This window comes from Serinus canaria, chromosome 5 (assembly GCF_022539315.1).
Source record: "Serinus canaria isolate serCan28SL12 chromosome 5, serCan2020, whole genome shotgun sequence".
NCBI lineage: Eukaryota > Metazoa > Chordata > Aves > Passeriformes > Fringillidae > Serinus > Serinus canaria.
In genome coordinates, this window is record NC_066319.1 from 24,364,071 (window position 1) to 24,387,493 (window position 23,423).

The 23,423-nt window shown below is 44.6% G+C and overlaps 1 protein-coding gene across 1 annotated transcript in view; it reads right to left on the reverse strand.

Annotated features, from left to right (window-relative positions):
- LOC103826990 (transmembrane protein 263-like) overlaps positions 1-23,423 on the reverse strand; it is a 200,787-nt gene that overhangs the window by 5,074 nt on the left and 172,290 nt on the right. The gene's annotated exons all lie outside the window — the stretch shown is intronic.

Here is a 23,423-nt window from a genome sequence, read left to right on the forward strand (position 1 = left end):
ACTTTGAGAGGGTAGGAGTGGAAACAGAATTGCATGTGTGACAGAGAAGGGAAAAAAGCAGGTCAGTTACAGCCCCAAACTTGCAAGCCTTTGTGCTGCAGTGCAAAGCAAATCCCACTTTGCAAGAGATATAATTCCCCTCCCATGTGTGTTGGCTAATGCCCGTAAATCACAAAGACTAATGCTAGCACAGGAGACAGGAACTACGGACAGCAACAGCTGATGTTTGTGTGGCCTGCAGGTCCTCAGAAGCATCTGTTTGGAAGCAGGTCTGGGCTCGTGTCAGATGTGGAACTGAGGCACAGCACAGACTTATCTGCGAGCGTGGTAATTGAGTGAGCAGAGATAGCAAACTGCAGTAAAGATACAGTGACAGAAACGTCACCTCGGGTTGTACAAGCCCTCCAGAGATCCCAGCTATGTATTTAATAGTGTTAAGACAGTGCTTAAGTTACTACACTGTGTCACTGCTGGTTTACCTGTGCCAGCTGGATCAAGGCCAGCCTGATATACCCACCCAAGCTGCCATCACACCTGCCCACAACACTGCAGATATAATGTTCACAGCGCAACCACTTCTTGGGAAATGGTTGACTCTGAACTGCTTCTCATGGGATTAAAACCTGACAACTCTCCTGCTGGCCTGCACACAACCCTCTCCCTCTGCATCAGCTAACAAAGTGTGCAGGCAGCAAAGCAAGAGCAGCTCTTTTCATGGGCCAAGGTATTTGGATACTCGGACTTCTGATTCACTGCCAGTTCTGTCCATGAGAAGAGTTACTAATAATTGAAAAACACAATAAAGCAACCCCAGCAGGAAAAAAAAGGAGTGTGTTCACCCTGAAATCCACGGGAAGCTGGTGTGGAAAGTTTGCAGATCCAACTACGAGAATTCATTTTCTGCTTTTATTATTCCACTGTAACTTGTGCTGTATTTAAACACAAGTGACAGCACCCACAAAAGTAGAGGTGGTGGAAAGGTGATATCAAATCCATTGAAGTTTCCATTCTGGGATGGCGATTCAGTTCAGAAAGTGGCCAGTCCACCCAACCTGTTAATCTTCCTAATTCTCCAGCATGAAATAATGCCTCTTACCCCACAGTGTAAGAAAATAGCTTTAGCTGGGGTAATGAATATTGTATTTCCTACTCTGTTCCAAAGACAGCAAAGTGGTGAATGTTTGTGCTTCTGCAACTGCAGATGGTGCTAAGTGGGAATAATTTTTAGATGGACAACAAATTGTGTCAGAGGAGCAGAAAACCTAAATGTTTATAGGCTCTGTTTCCGCCCTCCCCCCCAATGATTCACAAAGTGAGCATCAGCAAAAAAATGCAGACAAAAAAGGTTAAAAAAAAAGGCAGAAAATGAGTTAGGTCTGTAAAAAGCTAAATAGCAGTTACTTGAGAATGATGCTGGCACATATTTGGTTATCCAACAGTTTTGTTAGATCTTTTCCTGAAGGATGGAAGCTCCCGTGGCTTTATTCATTGGAGCATCTTGTTAGATGGAGAGGACTACAGAAGGATATTGCTGCCTTTTCAATCACTGCAGTTTTGTTGTATTTGCATAAAGTGATAGCAGACTCCAATTTTTTGTGAAAGCATCCAGATCCTGCTTATCACGGCCCAGCAGAAGGGGCTGAAATATTCCCTATTAGCCTAAGAGGAATCCTAATACAACACCAAGGGTCTCCATGTCAGAAAAACGTGGGAGTACCTGCTGTGATCACCATGGCAATGGTGCCATGCCTTTTCAAGCCATAGTGTTTGTGGAGCTGTAGACTCTTTGACTTTCTCAACCCTAACCCTAAACCAGAATCTTGGTGTGATGATCCTTCCCTAGGTATTTTTGTCCTGGATTCCTCTAAAATTCTGCAGAGTTTGGAGTTTTCTTAGATTCATACATTTTCCTCATAGCTTCTCCCAGTCTGAACAGAGGTCTCCCTTGGGCAGGGAGTCTGATATTCACTGGCTCTGATGACTTGGAATAAGCCTTAAATTGCACATCTATCTGATAACATGGACTGAAATATGGAGAAGGGCCAGGACAGAGTTTCCAGTGTACAGTTCTACCCAGTATACAGCCTATTCTTTACCTATTCCTCAACAGCTTCTCAAGAGGTTTTCCTTTTCTCTTCTCCCTCAATGTTACTGAGACCCATTGGCTCCATGCTCAGTTTAGCTGCTAGTCCTCAACTGCTCCACAGTGCTTATCCAGTACAGCCATTTCTGTGTTTTGTCTGCAGTCCAAGGACAGGAAGAACTGAGGGGTCCAGAAATCCATGCAACTGTAAAGCAGGACAAGGTAAAAGGTAAAAGCTAGAGTGGTCCTCCAAACAACCACTGTTCTTCAAGGATAGCAGGTCTTGTATTCCTGCTCCCCTGTGTGAGGAAAGGGATCCTTTGTGTCCCAGAGGACTGCAATGCAGAAGCTTTGGGCATTAAACACCTTCTGGCATGCTCAGCTGCAGAACCAAGACCTATATCAATGTAGCAATAATCTTTCTGGCTCTCCCCCAGTAAAACTGCATCTTAGGCTACCTGGAACCTATCTGTAGGGAGATTTATGCCTCTGGAGCTGCCCAGCTATCTGAACTACACTAGTGTAAGAATCTCTTAATGGAATGTGAGTGCCTGCAGGTGGACAGCCTACAGACCAGAGAGAAGGTGGACAGCCTACAGACCAGGTGGCAACTGCAGACGAGACTGAGGGAGGACTCTGCCAGCAGAGAGGAGAACATATTGGACAAAGTGTCAGGAAACACTAATGAAGACAAGGCAAGGGCAAAGGTTCTTTCTGCTTATGCTTGGCAGAGACAACAAAGCTGCAGCGCACTGGAGCACCAGTGCTTGCACACTGCCTGCACCGGGTCTGCAGCCGCTCTCACAGTCCTTAACACTCCTCAGGCATAAGGGATGGAAGATCTGGCCCTGGGAGGGTGGAAGGCTGCTGCAGAAGCACTCTTAACAGCTCCAACACAAAGCAGAAGGTGTACCACACCAAAAAACCCCCAAATCTATCAACCAAATATACAAAAAAACCCCCAAACCAAAACTCAAAGATGCTCAGGTCTGAACAGATTTGAACAGAAAAAGATAAATCCCTGGTGACCCCAACCACAAGGGACCACATCCTAACCTGGTGGCAAGCTGAAATGGGTCATATTTGTTCTATATTCCAGATGATGTGTTGAAAGCTTTCAAGCTATCCCTGGTTAGTTTGTCTTCAGGATTGCAATAAACCCCACAGTAAGCTGTCATGTAAGATAAGCATCAGATTTACAGTGCAAATTAGTCTCTCAGACAATGGAGCGAGCTAAGCATTTTGTTGGCACAGAGGAGTCTAGATTAAGAGCAAGACAGACAGCAGAGATGAAATACACAAAATAATCAGAGAGACAGACACACTGCCTAAGCAGGGGAACAGTTCTGTTCCCTGGAGCTGGCTGCAGCCCATGCTCTTCATGAAAGCTCTTCACAACCTTTTTCCTCTCCATCAATGACCTGGCCTTTTCAAGGGTCCCTTCAGCTTCACTTCACCCCAGGCAGCTTAGAACAGAAGAATAAGTAGGAGAAAAGAAAAGGCTCTCCTGTATCAATGCCTGCATTCTGGGCTGGGGCTGGCACCCAAACAACAGAGGTGTCTCCCCACACTCTCCTCCTTGGCCACCACCACCTGCACTCCCCATTGGCTTCTCTGCCAGAGCAGGGGTCCTGCCCTCTGGGGCAGTTCTTCTCACCTGATCCTAACAGCACCTGTGAATCAGGCAGAAGTGAGATGGTTAATAACAGATACAACTTTCTGTGCTGCCATGACACTTTTCAGGGCTTTGCACTGCAGTCATTTGAAGAGACAAAATGCAAGCCTGTGCTGGTGCCCAGTACAAACTGCACAGGCACTGCTCTTGCCCTCAGCCCCTGCCAGCAGCTGATATGACAGGCAGGGTGAACTCTTTACTTTAAGAAGGACTTGTGCAAGTTGCTCTTTCCTACTAACTTATAAAAACAGCCCCAAGCCAGGAAAGCAGTGTCAGAGAGCAGCACTAGTTTTGCATCTTTCCATTCCTTCTGGGCTCTAGACAAAGCAGCCAGGCTGCCCAGAGGCCTACTAAAAACAGTCAATGTCATCAGTTTGTCCCTCAGCAGATGTGAGAGGAAGGGGTGAGGTCACTAGTTCAAACCTGAATTACTCCTCTGACAGCTATTAAGTGGCCACTGGTTGATTTAGGCAGGTTCCCTCACCTAGAAAAATGTTTGGTCTGGAGGAACAAGCAGGGGGTGGAGGGTCAGCTACTCACAGAGTTCAGTTCCATCTTTTCCCAGCTCTTTTTTAAGCAACACTGAGGAAGTAATTCTGACCTTTACTGTCTCTGCCCCACTGTGACTGAAAGTGTGTGATTTTCTGAAAGCCATGGTTGTTGAGTCACAAACAAGCATATATGGAGAGAAGTTTCCAGTCCTGATGTTTCTTGGAGAAAAAACTGAAAGCTTGATTCAAGTGCACTCTTAATGCTCTGAGAACCCCAAGTGGATTATTGTTATTTTTAACCTTGTGACTTTTTCAAGCCTACCTCAATTTGAAATGCGTGGGGCTGGCACTGATGTTTCTCTTCCCTTTCTGTAAAGCAAAACTGAAGTTAATGATCCCCATTTCCTTGTATTGCCGTGCTGTCATGAAGGTTAATTAGGTACAGTTGGTGCAGTGCTTTAAACAAGGAAATTGTACTTGTATCATCATGACTGGCACTGATATGATTCCTGTTCCCATTCCCAGTGAAGACACCAATGACAACTTCCAGTTTATCTCTGGACAGGTTTCCAATTTCCAGACAAGTCACAAAGATGAAAAGAAAACTTGCCCCACCCCCAAGCACACCAGCCTGCTGTTGTGGGGCTACACAAGTTCATCCTGCAGCCGAGACCTTCCTTCGGGTGATGCGCTCCTCAGCTGGCACAAGCAGCTGAAGCAGGCAGAGACCACTCTGACTGCTGGGCACAAATGAAATCTCACTGTCCATCACCTAGCAGGACCCTTCTCCAGAGAATGACCGACACTGCCTTCTTCCAAGCCCTGTCTGCTGCTGGAGAAAGCTTAGCTGAATCTTGCAGGTCACATCTGTAACAAGCATTTACATCTGGGAGGAAGGAACTGCTGTTCATGTCCTTTTGGTCATTTTTGGATCAAAGATCGAGATCCTGCAGTGTCACAGGCAAAATGTTAAAGGGAGAGCTACAAAGTGTTTGTTCTTCAAATACTCGTGCTTCACTCCTGCCATCAGTCCCATGCTGCAGCTGTTGGAAAAGGCTTTGCAGGCTCAGCAGCTGGGCTCTACCCAGCCCTGCTCTGCCCAGGCACCAAATGCTACAAACCACAATGGCTGCCACCAGCAAAAAGCCTAGAAATGCCACATGGAGTTTAGCCCTGGAGTTTTAAAGTTTAACTCTGCAATCAGCAAGATGTACTCTTCTCTCTGCAACATGACTGTTCAGGAAGCTGCTGTACACAGCAAAATGGGGCAGCTGTCTCCGCAGCCCAGCTCACCCCAGGGCTCTTCACTGGCACAATGAGCTTTAATTGTTCCTTGCACATGCCCCAGGAGCAGTATTAACTGCTGAAGCATCTACCTTGAAGCACTGAGAGACAGGGTTCAGGAGGGTAAATGAACAGTGATATGGAGTGGCTTGTTTTCCTCAGTTGAGCCCTGGGGGAGAAGCAGCCAAAGCTCTGACTCTGGAAGTGTGAGGCTTGGTTGGTTGGGAGCTTCCTGACTCTCTTTGTTGGGAAGCTTTGTGAAACCAAAACAGAAGCTCTTTGTAAAAACACGATGATATTCAAACTTACACAGAAGAAGGCATTTAGGGAGATTGGCTCAGAGCAGGTAATAACCCATGGTCAAGGGATTTGACCAGGCTTGAGTCAGCACAAGGACACTCCCAGCCACACATGCACACGCACGCGCACACACACACACTCACACACACACAATGGCCTGAGCACAGCTATTTGCACTTTTTTTTAAACTGTTTCACTTTCCAAGAAGACATACTAATTGGGGGAGAACCATAAACTTATCCTCTCACTTCCTATGTGCTTTCAAATACCAGAGCCAGGATCTCCTCTGACATGGGTTTCTGTTTCTTGAAATATAATTGCTCCTTTGCTTTGCCATTTCTTTGCAGGAGGTGACTGGGTTTTTTGATCCAGAAATATCTCTTTTCTATAGGTATAACATTTTGTCAGGAACAGCCAGAGTCTCCTTCAATCAGGATTTCCTGGGACCCTTTGATTCTTACAAGACTTCAGCTACTCTGGTGCATAGAGATGAAGACAGGAAGACAGGATGAAGCTGAAGACAGGATGTCCCACAGTCCAGAGGTAATGGTCCATGTGCTCCAGAAAAACACAAGTGAGCTGCCAGACACGTAATATCATCTACTAGAAAGGATGTGGATGAGGCAGGAGCCTTGAAACCCAGCTCTGTTCTCCTCATTATTGCTGACAGCTGTGTCTCCTCTGCTTCTTCTCCATGTTCCTGGCTTGTTTCAGCCATGGATGGTGGGACTGCCCAGACAACATGCTGGGGATCCTGCATGACCTGCAGCGGAGTGGGCTGGCAGGCAGGAATTAACCCCAGCTCTTCGAAGCCCAGCAAGCTGGGAAAGGAAGGATTCCACCCTTTGCAGAGGGGAAACTAATGAACACTAACTGACTGGCCATGTGGTACTTCTTAGAAACAATCTCCCAGCTCCCACTGACATACTTAGCCTCTCATCTCAGAGAGAAACAAATGCACACCAGGACAAAGTTCTCCGAAGCTTGCCATCCTTCTGACACAGCTCACAAGGGCTTAAGGATGAGGATTTACCCTTTCTGTAGGCAGCTGGTTCAAGACTCTTGTATCATTTGATGTAAATATAATCTCTTACTATGGTGTATGGTTGTAAGAAAGATGAGCCCACAGGAGAGAACTAGAGCAAAACTACCAGTGGTGTTGGCCCTTCAGGAAGAAAGAAATCTGGACATTTCCCATTCTATCTCCATTGCAATATCTCTCTCCATGTGGAATAGATACAGAAACAGGCTTTTGCTCCTGGTCAGACATGTCACTAAAGAGCCTATAGGATGTTTCAAGGCTGCTGACAGAGTGGAAAGATGATTTTGAAAGGCGAGAGATTCCAGCTTGCCACAAAGAACTGAGCACGGTGACTGCTTCCTCCCTACCCTCACCACCCTCTGGGCCCTGGGCTAGAAAATGCACTGGTGCATTATGGCAACTATGAACAGCAAGGGACAGCTATCAGCTGGGTTCTACCTTCCCTGTACTTGTGTTAGAAGCATCAAAAGCGGCCAGCAGACTTGACTTGTTTGAACTTTATGTTCCTGCCTGTCTTCAATTTCCACTTTTTGCTCAGCCTATAAGCACTTGGAGCAGTTAAGTGGCTTGCTTAAAAGCTTGGCAAGAAGGAGCACATTAACTCCACCAATGGCTCCTTTTCCTTTCAGAGTCTCATCCCTGCTACACTGAGATTTTGGATCACAAGGACAGGAATCACCTCTTGCCATGAATATGGACTCTTGAGCCCACTTGGGGATCTGTGGGTGGAAGAGGAGTAATCCAGCAGACTCAACGATTTTCAGTGGCCTCAAGCTTTAAAGGTTTGAGGAGGAGAGCTTTCCAACAGAAAAATTTATTCCTTACAAATAACTCTTCCTAGCATTTGTGCTCAGGATGAAGAGACCATCTTTTTAAGCTTGCTTTTTGACCCATGCTAGCTCAGCTCTTGTCAGGGCACATCACCTCCTCTGTCAATTCTGTAGCAGTGGTTGCACATTCTTCACTGAGCTGTTTTCAGCTGCTTGTGATAGTACCTGGCACAAAAAGACCACAAATGAATCAGAGGATCTTGTTAAACAGTCTTGTTAATTCAGCTCTGATAAAGACACAGGAGAAAAAAAAAATCAATATTTGTAAAGTGAAAAAGGACAAAATCCATAGAGAAATAAAGGTAATTTTCACGGTGCTATGAGGCCCTTACAAACAATGGATAGCAAATAACATAATCCAAGCTTATGTAAGAAATAACTTTTCTTCCATGCTCCAGTGCTACCCAGTGGATTTTAAACAAAGGCAGATTCCGTTGAGCCTCCTCTGTCCAGTGAGGCTAAAAGTCCTTCCCACGACAATATTGCTAACTCACAATTTATCAAAAAAGCACATGAAGTAAGGTCCCAGCAGCAGTCTGGGGAGAAGCATAGAAGTGAGACTAAGGAACAGGAAGGTGCTCTAGGCTGCCAAGATCAGACATCAAAAGTCCCCTCTATTTGTTCACAAACTGCCATGAATATTTGGTGTACTCTGCCATTATATTATCAAAGGCGTAATCTCTTAATCTCGTGATGGTAACTTGAGCATTTTACAGCTGAGATATCCAAGAATTTATCCAAAAATATTCATAGTAAAGTTGGGAACGTATCCTGCCTTGGTAGTAGGGAAGGATCCAAGTCCAGACATTTCGTTTTTCCACTCTTTGAGCAGTTGAGCAATGGATGCTGATGCTGTTCAGTGGGATGGCTGGCACTAGTGAAACTTTCAGAAGTTCTGCATTTATTCTGATTATGTGTTCCCTATTCCTCTCCAAGACACATGGAAGAATTGAAGAAAAAAAATGAATGGCAGCTCAAAAAGCAAAGGCACAAATTTTAAATGACCTTTGACTCAAAGAAATGACACGTTCATCCCAGAGGCTATCCAGGGGTCTTTCTGTCTATCCAAAGGATAACAAGGCAGTTAAGCTAAAAGCTGCATCCTACAGAAGCAGCTGAGGCAGGGATTCACTGGGGAGGTACAGATATGCTTGCCTGCTCATGCTCCAGTATGCCAGGAACAGGCAGGATAGGCCTTTATTATTCTGCTAGAGGAAAGTGATTTGATGGCCTAGTCTCAAAATCTCAGTTTCACATCTCAGCTGACAAGGGGAGAGCACTGCAGTCATGAGTGGGCAGGTATGCTGCCTCTGGGAGCAAACAAGCAGAGCATCCCTCCCCCACAGCCAGGCTGAACAGAGAAGGGAGGGGACTCATCCATGTCTCAGACTATTAGATCTATACTAGTGCAAAAATTATCCCCCAGCTCTGCACGCAAACCTCTCAGTGTCCCCTCACCCTGTCACTTCAGAGAGAGACAGCTGGTGCTGCCTGTTGTTTCCTCAGTGAGCCCATCACCTGGAAATCTCAGCCAGGAATGCATAAATTAGAGATAGCACTAACACTGCCCAAAGAGACATCAAACCTGGCCTCTGCACTGCACAGACAAAGAGCTGCTGCTTAGGAACACGAACAAGCAGGTGTGACAGTTCCCTTTGCTTCCCTCCATATTCATGTCCTTTCTATTTCCAGGGCAGATTTCAATACAGCACAGCAGGGATGATATGCACACTTGGCTTTTGGGTGGTTACTGAACTCTCCCTGGTGCTGCAGGTAAATTGGATTCCTTTGACATTGTGGCAGGACTGCCATGGAGCCAGGGTCCAATCTGGCTCTCAGAAATCCTAGGATATCTAGGCCTTCCTTTAAGATTAGTGCTTCATATAGTTGGAGGAATATCTGGAATCAGAGAGACTCCTGCTTGCTGCCAGAAATCAGTCCCTACTCTCAGTCTGTCATAGGAGGGCCTGATTAACAGGCTGTGCTTTGTCTGAAAGGGAGGAGTCCCTATTGCCCCTTGGCCTTCTCCTGAGCCAGTCTTGACTCTAGCTTGGGATATCCCCTGTCACTGCCTGGAGAAGACCAGTTGACCATAAAGTAGTAGAATCACAGTGTGTGAAGTGAGAGAGCCCAATTCCCTCTCTATTCCAGTTTTAGTTCTCCTGAAGACTTTCTATTCTGCAGTGCATCTCTGTTGCACTGGGAGGGGGAATATCAAACTATCTCCGGTCCATTTCAGCAAGACCTTCCCTAACTCAAAGATGTCCCTTCAGTCTAGTGAACCCAGTTCCCAGCAGGGATTTAATGCATGATCAGTTTCAAAAACATTACTAATACTGCTCTCATTTGCTTTAACAATTGCTGAAAATCTTCCCATATGCCTGACTGGGATAGTGAAGCACTGCAGAAGGCTGAAAGCTTGGAGAATCCAAGACCCCCCCGGATCACTATCCTTCTCTGGTATCTGCCTGTTGTGAAGCAAAGCCAAGCAAAGCCAACTTGGCTGTCAGAACAGGGCTCTGTGAAAAAAAAAAAATCAGCATCACACCTACAGCAGCCTTTCAGGCCTTCAAGTTAAGACATTTACTGTCTTGATTCTGTGATGCAACCCAGCCTGGCAATGCTGTCATGCTTCTACTATTGGGAAATTTAGAGCAACATTACCCTCCTCTACTGATTCCCCTAAATTTTCTTCTGCAGTTCTTTACACACAGGGGAGCAACAGGGCAGAACAATTGATTCCTTTAAAAATGAGGGAGCATCCAAGGATGCTTTCAAGCATCACACTGCAGAGCTGCAGGATCTATGTGTCAGGCTCTTCCCAGATTTCACATAAGGATTTCCAGCTCAGCTTGTGGTCCCCATGCATGCACATGCTACCCTCCTTCTCGACAGAATTCAGAATCCTCCTTCTCTTGAAACTCCAGATCCCACCATACCACACACTAGTAATCATTACAGAAACTTGTTTGCACCTTTATTTTCTTTCCTTTGTTTCTAATCAGATGCATACAGGGAGCAACTGGAGTGACATGAATCTAATCAGAGGCTGATGCCACATCAGAAATCCCATCAAGCTATCTTCTAGTCCCAACAAGCTTTCCCCTGAAACAAACCATCTTGTCATGGCTTGGAGAACCCCTGTGTATATTGTGTTCCCAGCAGGGTTTCTTAGCGGGCTCAGTAGTCAGAAACTGAGTTTTATTTTACAAACTACAGACAAAAATCTTCTCTATTTAAATACCCTCCTAGCTATTATTGGTGTTTTTCTGGAGCTTTTCCCTACCAAAACCAACTCTGTATTGAGGTATTCCAGGCAGAAGAATCTTAATTTTCCAACAACACAGAGCTTGAATGGCCTAGGAGCCCCTGCACTTAGCATTTCATGCCTGCTGTGCACATGCAGGGCTCAGCAGGTGTTGGCTGGAGGGAGCCAGGCAACCTCTGCAAATCCCCTGCTCTCCTGTCAGGAATACAATGGAAATCACCCCCTGACCTGCACCTGAATGATGCCACTGGCAAGAAGGAAGTGCTGGAAGGGCTGGAAGCCTCTGGCCCCAATGAGCAGCTGCGAGGGGAAGCAGGGTGGGCAAGCCTGGCAGTGCCAGAGAACCAGCCAGCCCTGCCTGGTGCTCCAGAGGAAGAGGGGCACTGCACACCCCTTGCACCTCCGGCACCAGAGGAGGCAAATTTGGCCCCTCTCTGTGTGTCAAGCAGGCAACCCAGAGACTCTGGTACAAGAGGAAAATGCAGCCACTCCTCAAGCTGTTGACCAGGAGACACTGACAGAAACCCCAGCATAAGAGGAAAATTCAGCTGCTCCTTTATTTATCGAGCAGGAGTCGCAGACCGAGGCCCTGGCACCAGGTGCTGCAGTGAAGCTCCTCTGCATGTGGTCTCTGAGGAGAGGGCTGGCAGGGGCAGTGTACTGGGAAGGGCACTAGCCCATAGAGTGGCCACCAGGGGATACATCTCACAGGAGCTCTGGCACATCTGGAAGAGGCAGAGAGAGCCCAGGAGAGCTCCCTGGGCCCAAATCAAACATTCCACCACATTCTGGATGGTGTCCTCGATGAGGTGCCACTGTTCTGCTGCCCAGGTTGCATCAGGGGTCTCCACATTCTCCCCATGAGGTAAAAGGCACCCAAGAGCAGGTCAAGAGGGACCTCCAACTTGGAAAATCCAGTTGCCACCACCAAAACTAGCCCAGGCTGCAAAACTTACTACTCCTAAATGCTGAGTCCTGAAATGGACTAAAAGACACACAGCCTCCAACCCCCAACTTCCAGACTGATGTTTAAGAAGTTTTATCAAGCCTCCTGAGGCTGCATTCAAGCATCTCTCCAGCTTGGGGCAATCCTGTGCACGTACAGCTGCATTCTGCCAAGCACTAAAGGCCTCTCTTCCCCTACAGCAAACGCTTGGCTGCCCGTTCCCTAGCTGGCTAAAGGCAGTACCTGGATGCCATCCAAAGGCAGTAAGTTTCTTGCAGCTGAATATGTTTAGTCCCTCTCCTAGGGCATGCTCTCCATTACACAGCTATTGTTTATGACCCCAATTATCTCCCAGAAACTGGTCCTTGCCTGCAGTTAATAACCAAGGCTAAATGATCAAGTGTTAGGGCTCAGGCAAACTGGTTGTTAACTTCTCTGTCAACCAAGTTCAGAGTCTTTTACTGCTATTAGAAACTCAGATTAATGATGCATAACAGAAATGAACTCTCCAGTGACACAGCTAGGTGAGGTTAGGAGAGGGGGGAAAAGAATCATTCCTTTTACCTGGAGGTATCAGCTAAGCAAGGAGGAGATGAGCCACCCTTTAACTTTCTTTTCATCCTCCCTGATGTCTGGGAGACAAATATCAAAAAATAAATTATTTTGCAGAGTACTTTTAACTTTCTTAGGATTTGGGTCATGTGGGCAGATCTGGAAGTGAAATGGGCTCACTGACCAGAAATTGCTTTCAGAAATGTATTAGATTTGCATGGCAAGCTTTTAGTAGCTGGGGTGCCACAGGGTTGGCTTCTGTAAGAGGCTTCCAGAGGTATCCCTCATGTCTGACAGAGCCAGTGCCAGGATGGATCCACCACTGGACAAGGGTAAGCCCATCAACAATGGTGGCAATGCCTCCATGATAACACACTTAAGAAAGGAAAAAAATTATTGCTCAGAAGCACTTGTGGCCAGAGAAGTGAGAATATGTGAGAGAAACAACTGCACAGACACCAGGGTCAGTGCAGAAGGAGGGGCAGGTGGTGCTCCAGGAACCAGTAGGACTTGGTGCCTACAAATGACTTTGGGTGTGATGAGCTCACTCCCTGAATCTTGGAGTACGACTATCCCTCCTACCAGCACAGATATGCAGGGAATGGGAAAAGAAAGGTGTTGAAAGGTCTTCTGCAGCCAACCTCTCCTGCTCAGATATCTGTCCCTTTAGCTCTCTTCTGGGACAGATGATACTCTAGACTCCTTCTTTTCAAAATCTGCCAGACACGGTCCAAAAGACATTTATTCTCCTACCACTCCATACATAAGCTCAGAAAAGGCAGACAAGGAAGGAAGATTGGGAACAGAAGAGGGCACATTCCCCTGTCTGATCAACTGCTGGATAATAGAAGGCCACAGATGTGTGTCACCATGTGTGCCAGGCAGGTAAAGATGGATGCCTCTTCTATCAGTAGATGGTGAAGGAAACACAGTGATACAGGAGGAAACAGATTTTCTGGTGGTGTGATGAAGATGCAAGGATCATCCTGCACTTACAGAGCTGCACTCAAAGCATGCAACTTTTCTCACAAAAATCTGCTAGTACTTTTTCTGTCCTGCCCAATCCATTCCCAGCCACAACCTTCATATCCATGTGAACACTAATGAAAATGGAGTGCTATTTATAGTGTTTGGGCTGCCATCAAGGGAGAGGCTCTGTCAGTAGACACATCAGCACTCAGATGCCCCACAGAGACATCTGAAGTGCAACTGGAAGAAGCACAAACAAATGCTTTGGTGTGAGGCCGTGCCTGTAAGACAACAGCCATCAGCTAGGGAGCCTGTGGGCTGGCATAGTCCCGAGGGAAGCTCAGTGGCTGCCGAGTCCTCAGCTGCCATCCTCCACCAGGGCTTGGCAAAAGCAACCTGGCCACCACTCCTTGAGACTACTCAGGCAGTTTTAAAAACACACTCCTTCATCCTTATGCATGGATTTACTTATTCATGTATTCTCAACAGAAGCACCAACAGCCATAATTGGATCCATTACTGGGTTATTAGAGCTCTCAGTCACTGCCTCTGCAGCTTCACATGGGTGCTGGGGGAATGCGCAGGAAGAACAAACAGGGCAGAGGCATGGCCAGTGGCAGGGGCTTTAAAAATCCATTAAGTTGTTGCTGTGGCAACTAAAACAAAATTTCTGGCAGGAGCTACTATGTGTGGAGAACTGCAAATTTCTCCATTTGTGGAAAACATTGGTCATGTCTCTGAAAGGGAGGTGGAGGAGAGACAGAAAGAATGGCTCTTTTCAGAGACGGTTGCAGCAAGAGCCAAAACCGGTCTGCTTACAAATTTATTCTTATGGCAAGCCCTGAGGATGGTTGGATTCCACATACCAGAGCTTCCCAGGAGGCAGTGCACCAAGACAGAGCTGGCATGTTTGGAGTAGCATTTCTAGGTATTCAGTCCAGTTGGTCTTGAATGCCAGGGAAACCACTGAACTGCAGCACAGACACAGCACTGCAGTCCACTCACTTCTGCCTTCACCTTCCTCTTCTGCCCCACAACCTGTCCAGGCTCTCCATGGAAAACTGAAGTTTGTCTGGGAATTAGCTTTCACTAAGATGATAGATTCTGGAACACTAAAGTTTCCATCTGTAAACAGTGGGAAATGAAAAGGCAGTTGTTGGGTCTGGAAAAACTAAAATCTGTCTAGAAGGGTTGTTCCTGGTCTCAGAAAACACCACAAGTGTTTCAAGAGTGGTCAGCAGGGCAGTAACCACCTGGATGAAGTGTCATGTATCCCAGGTTCGGAAGGTGTCCACTACTTTATCATCACAACAGGGGTTGCAAGCTTTCAGGCATCTCAAGTTCACTTTTAATTATAATGTAAGACCTGCAAATGCAGAGTCAGTGTTGATTTAATGTTGATTGATTTACGCTAAACAAGCTATGCTGTGCCACCTGTTTAATTTCTGGGAGACCTCCCAGATCATGTCTGAGACTCCTTAGCTGACAGACCAATGGCCCCACACCCAAGCTTTTCTGTTCAGGGTCACTGTTCATCAGTTTGTTACTTAGGAAGTAACTCACTCAGTTAGGAAATTCAGAACAGCACAGATTCCTGATGTAAAGCTGAATTCTCTCAAGTTTAGTGTATAGGTTGGAGCTACCTAATGGGCACTTTGCAAAAAGATTCAAGAGTGACAGTGGATGCTGCCAGCAGAAAATTTGCCTACTGAGAGACATTGTATAGGCAAAATGACTGATGACAATATCCAGCTTTTCTCTGGAGTCAGCAACTTAACTACAAAGACTTTATTGCAAGTTAGACTCACTTGTGGGATTGATTTCCACTGTGAAAGGAGGAGCAGAGGGAATGGGAGGACAAAGATATGGGGACTGGTGTTGGGTCAGCACAGGGGAGTGGCATCCAAGCTGCCCCATTATAATGCTACCAGTCTCCTCTCCTCTGTCCCCTGGTGACAAGAGAGGCTCACAGCTTCCTGACCCTGGCTCTCATGGCTCACATGACTTCACTGCATTAATGATCTCAGTGAGAATTTTTTAAGCTGATTGACAGAAACCTGGGAAAAAACCACCTAGGAGCTATGAAATTGCACCATTGCCAAAGGGGAGCTTAATACAGGGCAGAAAAGAGGCACTGGCTAAAAGCACTGGAGGTCTTTAAATAGACACCCCAGGTCTGGTCTGTACAGCATTAAGGATTGTGGTGAGTCTCTGAAGTCAAGGTAAGAAATTAATACTTAAAAAGCTCAGTGAGGCTTATGCTTACAATAGAACATTAATTATCCTGTTAATCAAAGTAAAAATCCTTCAGTTTTGCAAATCCAGCCAGCAAAAGGCTGCAGATCTACAGCTCAGACATTTAACCCCCAGCTACCCTATATGCTAGAAAGCAAATGAGTAGGAAGGTTGGAAAGGTTTTGAAATTTTTCTCCACTCTACCTCCTTAAAACCTTCTGCCTTCATTCCCACTTTACACCACTTGGATAAGAAACAGTTAACAAGGAGGTTTAGAGAAAAACTATAGGACGCTACCTGCCTGTAGCTTTTAAAATCTCAAATCTGTAGTATATGAATGTTGTTTGTCTAGACAAAAATCTTTTGTTGGCATAAACATCCCCCTCAGTCCATACTTCTGTCATGCACTGAAGTGTATATCATATATCAAAAACTTACATATTTTATTCTGGTCAATGCAGTTCACTGTGTGGTTACTTGTAGTAAACAACAGAATTTTCTTCACTGCAAACTACTTCTTTTAAAGTAGCTTGCTGCTTTGAGACACACAGACTTTGGTTTAAATGCTACAGTAAGAAAGGAAAAAAATCAGTCTATCAAACAAGAAAAAGGCAGACCACACACAGATCACTTCTCAATTTTCAGAGTCACTGATGCAGTGAGGATATATGTTGCTTGAGAACAGGCTTGTCACTGGCTTTGGATGGTGAAAGATCAGCAGCAGTTAAGGTTGGCTGGGAAATTTTCACTGTGCACAAATGACAATTTGAGTCTCGACATTATAGCTGTTAAGGCCTGCATCTAAGCATTTCCCAACTTAGAAGCAGTCCTAGGCCTTGAAAAAAAGAGCCAGCTCTCATAAATTAGGACCCTATTATCGCTAATTAGGTAAGTACAAGTTTTACTTTAAATTCATAATTTTGAGGGCAGACCCTCATTTGTTTGGAACAAATTTTTAATTACGAAGAATTAAACAGTAGAAATTATAGTGAAGCACACAAGTTATACATATGATGTCTCTGACTCTGGAAATATCAAATATGGAGAGTGTTTTTTTCAGGCTGATCTTCCCATATGCAAATATAAAAGCACAGAATAATAATTTTCAGGTGGCCAGTATCAGGTATGGTAGTGGAGGTGCCACAGCTAAGCACATTTTTTTTTTTTTGTTATTATAAAAGTAACCAGATCCTATTTTAGAAACAGGTTATTTACCCTAGTATTTGTACTTGGATATCTAAATATAATTTTTTTTTTTTTTTTTTTTTTTGCTTAGAAACCTAATTTGCAGCCTACATTTATTCATGGGCCATTTATACCCATTTCCTCTTGTGGCAATGTTGTCTTTCAGTTTAAATTGCAGTTCTCCCTCTCTGGTGTTTACCCCTCTGACGTGTTTATAGAGAGCATTCATATCTCCTCTCAGCCTCTGTTTTACTGGATTAAACAAGCCAAACACTTCTAGTTCTCATGTATACAATGGATTCTGCACTGTCCCCCTAGAGCCTTTCCCTCTATCTACATGGCAGTCTAATGTTGATTTCCTTGCATGTGGTGTTTGGTAGTGTTCAGAGAACTGACAAAGCCATGATACTGCCTTCTCCCTCAAGGGACAGCTTGCCTTATACAATCTAGAATTGCATTTGGTTTTCAGTATACTGATAGCGTATAGGAGTTTCTTTAATTAACTAACATACTCTAGCCTCTAACTCTTCTCTTCCCTCAACCCCCTAATGAGCTCTCAGTTTATATCACACTTCTTGTTAGCAGTAGTTAGGTTACAGTCTTTTTTTTTCCTGGTACTGTTAACAAATGTTACATTTCTATTATATTTGCCATTAGTCATCAGTTTTTTGCTGTATGACATCCAAGCATTACTCTCAGTAATGGCAATATTCTAATTGCTTTGTATCAGGCTTTTTCATATATCCATAACCAATGAAAAATCTGTGCTGGAATCTAGAAATGGTGCCAGTCATCCCAGGCAAGTACCTGTTCCAGACTAGGAAGAGGACTGGTTTTCCTCCAGCTCCAACCTCCACCAACTGAGAAAACCACCCACTATTTCATCAGCATGTGATCTCCTCCTGGTATGGGCACAAGCTGCATTTTGCAACACCCTGAGACTCCAAAAACCTCTTACAAACATACTGAAATCCTGGCTGTGACTGGAGACTTTGGGAAGAAGCCCAGGTGCTGTTTTTGCTTCAGTCTGGTTGCAAAGACAGAAGAGGGAACTGTCCTGCCCCGACAGTGCACTGAGTTTTCTGAGTACCAGCCAACCTTCCAACTCCATCCATAGAGAGAACCACTCAAAGAAGTTCATGCATTGCTTTCTTGGTCCTCCAAGCTCTTGCTGCTTTTCATTTTTTGAACCTATTGAGCTCTAGGCTTTCCACAATTTTCTCCTTACAGTATCTGTTGTTTGCTTTTGGATGGTGGGAAGAGAAGCCGCCTTCTTCCACAGCTACCATATCTGAGGCATTTGCAGCCCTTGTTCTACAAAATTACTTTCCTTCTCTAATTCCCTCTCATTTCTCCACTTCTACTTGTTTTGTTGGGTTGAAATTCTTGAGAGCAGCATGGCATTGTGACTACAGCACTCATCAGAGACTGCAGGATGCAACTCTAAAATACAGCAATGGTACTAATACTTCTCTCAGATCACTCACAGCCTTGCTACCATAACAAAAGGCATGTGGAAATGCTTATCAATAACATTGATTACAACCCAGATGCTTAGGCTGGCTAAGTATTCTCTAGTGCTCAAGAAAGCTGGATGAGAGTGATAGTCTTGCTCTAGCAGGACTCAAGTTGTTTTAGATGACTTTGGCCCAAAAGCAAATTGGTTTAATTAATACCCTATCCATATGGGCCTGTAAGCTGAAGAGCAGATGAAGCTCTTGTGAGAAAGGAAGAGAACAGAAAAGCCTGGTCCTGAGACGGCTGTTTCCAAACCTGTTTACTTAACTATTAGCGAGGATGGCTTCTCTTTAATTTATTTACATAGAATGTTTCTGTAACCATCTGCTCTTAAGCTAAACGAAAAATTATCATCTTTCTCCTGCTGCTGTAGAGACTCCCTCGGATATTCTTAATAATACAAAAAAATCCATCATTTTAATGCAGACAGCTTGGCTAATAAAAATGTACCATTAGTAATTATGCCACAAATACAATGCAAACAAGCAGCCTTTCCCTGAACAGGCCAAGCATAAAACACCTCTCTCACCACCAGGGGCCAGAAATGATGGTGCAGGCACAGGACTTGGCTTCTCAATTCTCTACCACCAAAGAGCAGAGGGCAGTTTAATGAAGCTACCATTACTGACTTCTTTAACAAGCTTTAGGTGCTTCAGTCAAACCTGCCCAGGCCCCATTTTCCTAGGGACCTTTCCTGTTAACACAAAGCCAGATTCCTGAAGAGGGCTATCTTGGTGTCCCAGCTTCTACAGTCCTCACAGTGTCAGAACCCTTTATGGCTCTGATGTATCCACCTTTGCAGTGAAGCAAGCTGATGCAGCTGACCCCGGGAAACTGAGGCAGAAAGCAACTGAAAAGGACCAGCAAAGATGATGAAAGAAAGCAGTTCATCAACAAAGTCAATGCAAGCTGTGAAACCATTAATGAGCAATTGAAAGCATCACTCTAAGTGGGGTCTTCTTTAAAAAAACCCCCCACAGGCAGTTTACTAATAAATGGAAGGACAGCACTATTGGCCCATCTGTTGCCTGACACCACTTCAGTGTGGCCAGTGCCAGAGTAGCAGGCGTGAAACCCAGATGCTGGTTTTCATTGACTGCTGCTGGCTTCTACAAATGGCAGCAAATCACTTCACCTCCACAGGCCAGTTTTCTCCCCCAAAAGAAAAAGTAAAATGCTTAGAGATTCAGGGATGAATGAAAGAAAAACAAACCAAAGCAACAGAGGATGAAATACTGTTTTCTTTAAACAAGTGCTAAGGGAAAAGGAGTGAGATTACGCCTCAAATTATATCAATAAAATATGAACATACCTCTTTACTAAATAATTCAATTGATAAAGAAATGTGCTTAAAGAAATATAATCCATGTCTTGGGGATTTCAGACACTTCTGCAGAGAGATGAACATTCTGAGAAATAAAATGCGAACAAATAGTAAGGCCAGTACATGCCCTGAATTCTTGTAGCCCAGAGGTCTGGCAAGTCCCACGTGATGCATGAAGAAATGGGAGTGGCACTGGTGGCTGGGCAGGGGGCTGCTGAAGGGTCACTCATGGGAGCACACTTGAAACAGAAGATTTAGTCATAACTGTCTGTTGATCCTAATTCCCTTTGCTTCTATGTCTCAGTCCATAAAATGGGGCTGGGGAAGGTCTGCTGTGGGATTCTGGGATGGGTCATATCTGCATTTCATTTCAAAAGCTAAAGATGCACAAAGAAGGGAATTTCTTTGCTAGGCAGGCAGGAAAAGTGAGCTACAATGGATGACACCAGGCAGGCATTAATTGATTCCTCTGTGAAAGTTTTTTACTGCAGAAAAGCATCAAAGCTTGTGCATCACAGGACAGATCATGCAAAAACATAACCAGCAATTTCCTGAGCTACAGCTGAGGAAGCAATCCATGCAGAGGGAGAGGGAGCCGTGGCTGTGAGCCAGTCCAAGCAATGCAGGGAAATATAGGAGCTTTACCCACTGATGTTTTATACTGAGGTTAGAGATGCAGAGAGATCATTGACATGGATGGTATCTCACCCATGAAGGGGATTATAAAGAATAAGCCATGCTACTTTTAAAAACAATGCTTTAGATAGCTGAAGAGTAGACCTTGGCTCGGTTAGGGCTGCTAGGGAAGATTGACAACTGGTGCATAGGGATCAGCTACTTTAGTTGCACTCCTATCTACACAGAGACTGCAAGCTGCAGAGCTGAAATGGGTTCAGGGAAGCTATCAAATTCCCTAGCCTGATCCCCAAATCTGTCAGGGTTTGTGAGTGATGAGCTGCAAGCAGAAGCAAGGTGAAAGGGAGGCTGTTGCGCTACAACAGATAGCAGTTGCTCAACCCCCACCTCATCACCATTTTTGCCTTGTATTGTTTCAAGGCCTATTAATATTCATAAGAGCAGTTTTATTGTGTTTGCACTTTTCTATCACGCTCACAGGCCTGGTCCCTTCTTGCCTTAATAGGATGCAAACCTCATGAAATCAGATCTTATTAGCCAAACTCCATCAGACACCCTCAGCAGCACTGTACCTCAGTCCCCTCTCCTGCTAAAGTGAAAGGGAAGCCTTTCATGGTGTTGACACGTGTAGAACTCTTAATCTAATACGACATTTCAATCTTAAGAGCAGAAATGAACAGGAGTAAAACACAGTGCAGGGAAAACCACTGAATGCTGCTGAGTCAAGCCCCACAGCATCGCAGCCAAGAGATGCAGAAGTCTTTAGGAAAAAACTTTCTAATCCTGGCTTGCAATAAACTCGATCGAACAAAGGTGCTGGTTCATTAACATCTTTATCTCACTGACAGAAGACTGCTGACTTACCCCCAAATTAGTTCCTCCAAACTGTCTTAGACCACAAATTTCTTGGCTTTCTCCACATGGTAGTGATTCTATTGTGGTATACAACCTCACCTCTGGGGGCTTTGCACCAAGAAAACTGAAGGGAATGAGCAAGAAAAGGCAGCACTGAGAAGCGGTGATCTTATCCACCATCTCTGCTCCCTGCCCCTCCTAAGTTTTAAACCTACTGTCATGACCAACATGCATAAATTTTCAACTCCTGGTCTTGCAGAGCTGAGAGAGGAGGAGGAGATTGGAACCTGCAGTGCAGCACCAATGAGGATGCTCTGCACTTCCAGGACATGTGCCTTAAGTCCTGCCTTATGTCTGCTCCACTGCAATGACAATGCCATAGATTGATTTTTCCAGATCCCAGGTGAAGTCTGTGCCTCTGGCAGGAAGAAAAATCATTGCTGGAGATGGAAAGTGAACAGATTTTTAAGTCAGAGAGTGAAAACAAACACAACATGTAGAGTGTCACACTGCTGCTCAGTCATTTTCCTAAGTAGAACAGTACACTAACAGAATAATTTCAAAAGTATTTCCAGCTGCAGTAGCTAACAAGGGCCTTTATAGGAAGCTCTTACTCAAAGAATAAGAGCTGCTCAGATCTTGACCCTGAACTGCCCAAATCCTTTCTGCTTAATTCATGACCTTCACACTGGATCAACAATAACTGATAGCAATTTGATAGAAAATTGGTGACCTAATACTCTGGACACTTTGCCAATCAGGTTTGATACAGAATGGTTCTGTGGTGTATATCTCCCACTCTCAATACAAGCAAGCATGAGCTCTTGCCCAAGATCACATCTTATTCAATAGATGGTTAAGAAAATGAGACTAGAATATGGATCCAAATTGCTGACAGCAGAGCTGGGATTCAGTCATAGCCTTTCTTGCTGTGGAGGGGTAAAAAGCTCTCTCAAATAACCCACATTATCAAAAGGTCACAAGTGCAAGAGCTCAGGAGTATCTTATCTTTAATAATTTCTAGTTACAGGCTTTAAAACATCATTTTAAAAAATCTGTTATGTGAACATCAAAGGAAGAGAGAAATCTGTTGCTATTATTATCTAATCAAACTTACAGCAAGGAAATTTAGCCATACTGTACGACCATTACCTCTAACTACAAGTATTCTTCTGAATGAGAGGATTAAGGGGAACTGGTACTGTGACCAAAGGACAGCTGTGAAGTTTCAAAAAAATACTCAGATATTTAGATTTTCAACTTATTGTAACAGGTATGTGCTGTAATTTATTGCCAGTTGAAACTGCAAAAGTTAGCTGGACAAGACTAGATTATTGTATCAACTTAGGCTTTGTACAAGGGTACCACCCCAATTCAGCATCCCAATGTATAAGGTTGGGAGGGACTGGGAATTCTGATACACAAGACAGTTTTAGGAACACTGTTCATCTCAACTTAAATGCCACTTTCTCTGAATCAAGATATCTCTGATTAATTTACAGACCTCACAAGAGGTTCCTCTAAAAGTGGGAATAGATTCTCCATAGGAATAGGTTCTTGGAACAGAATTACAGGATACTGCAGCAGCTGCTACCTCAAGGTTGTATGTGCAGCACACTGAGCTCATCCCAGCAGAGTATGATAAAGAATGCCCTCTGGATCCCAGATATCTTAAACAAATGCAAGCTTTCCCAAGCCTTTCAATCAGTGTCACAGACACACAAAACCACCCCTCAATACCATGCGGCTGTCGTTACTTGTGTAGTGCCTGGAGAAAAAGATGTGTTGTGCTTTCCCTGTTGCATTCAACTAAAACTTTAAGAAACCTGTTCCTCAAGCTGTGCCAACATCATTTAAGTTGTTGGTGTGCAAACAAGGAGGTAAACAACAGCAACCACAAAAAAATCGTGTTAATTTCAAGCTCCATTAGAAATGCAGGGTTTTGCAGCAAGAAAAATCAATGTTTGTCCACTGGAAAAAAAAAAATAAACCACCAGCACTGATAGGAACAAAGGGCTGTTTTTAAGAGGATGTAAAAATCTTGGTACTCAATATCCTCTGAGCTGGGGAAAAATTATTTTCTTATCACAGAGACTACTTGTTTCTGACACTGGGAGTATTTTCATGTGAATTATCCAGTCCCAGATACTGTCTGGCAATGTTTTCCTTCTTTATACATCTGATCATCCTCCCTGGCCTCATTCAGGGAAGCAGCATTTTAATTTGTGAG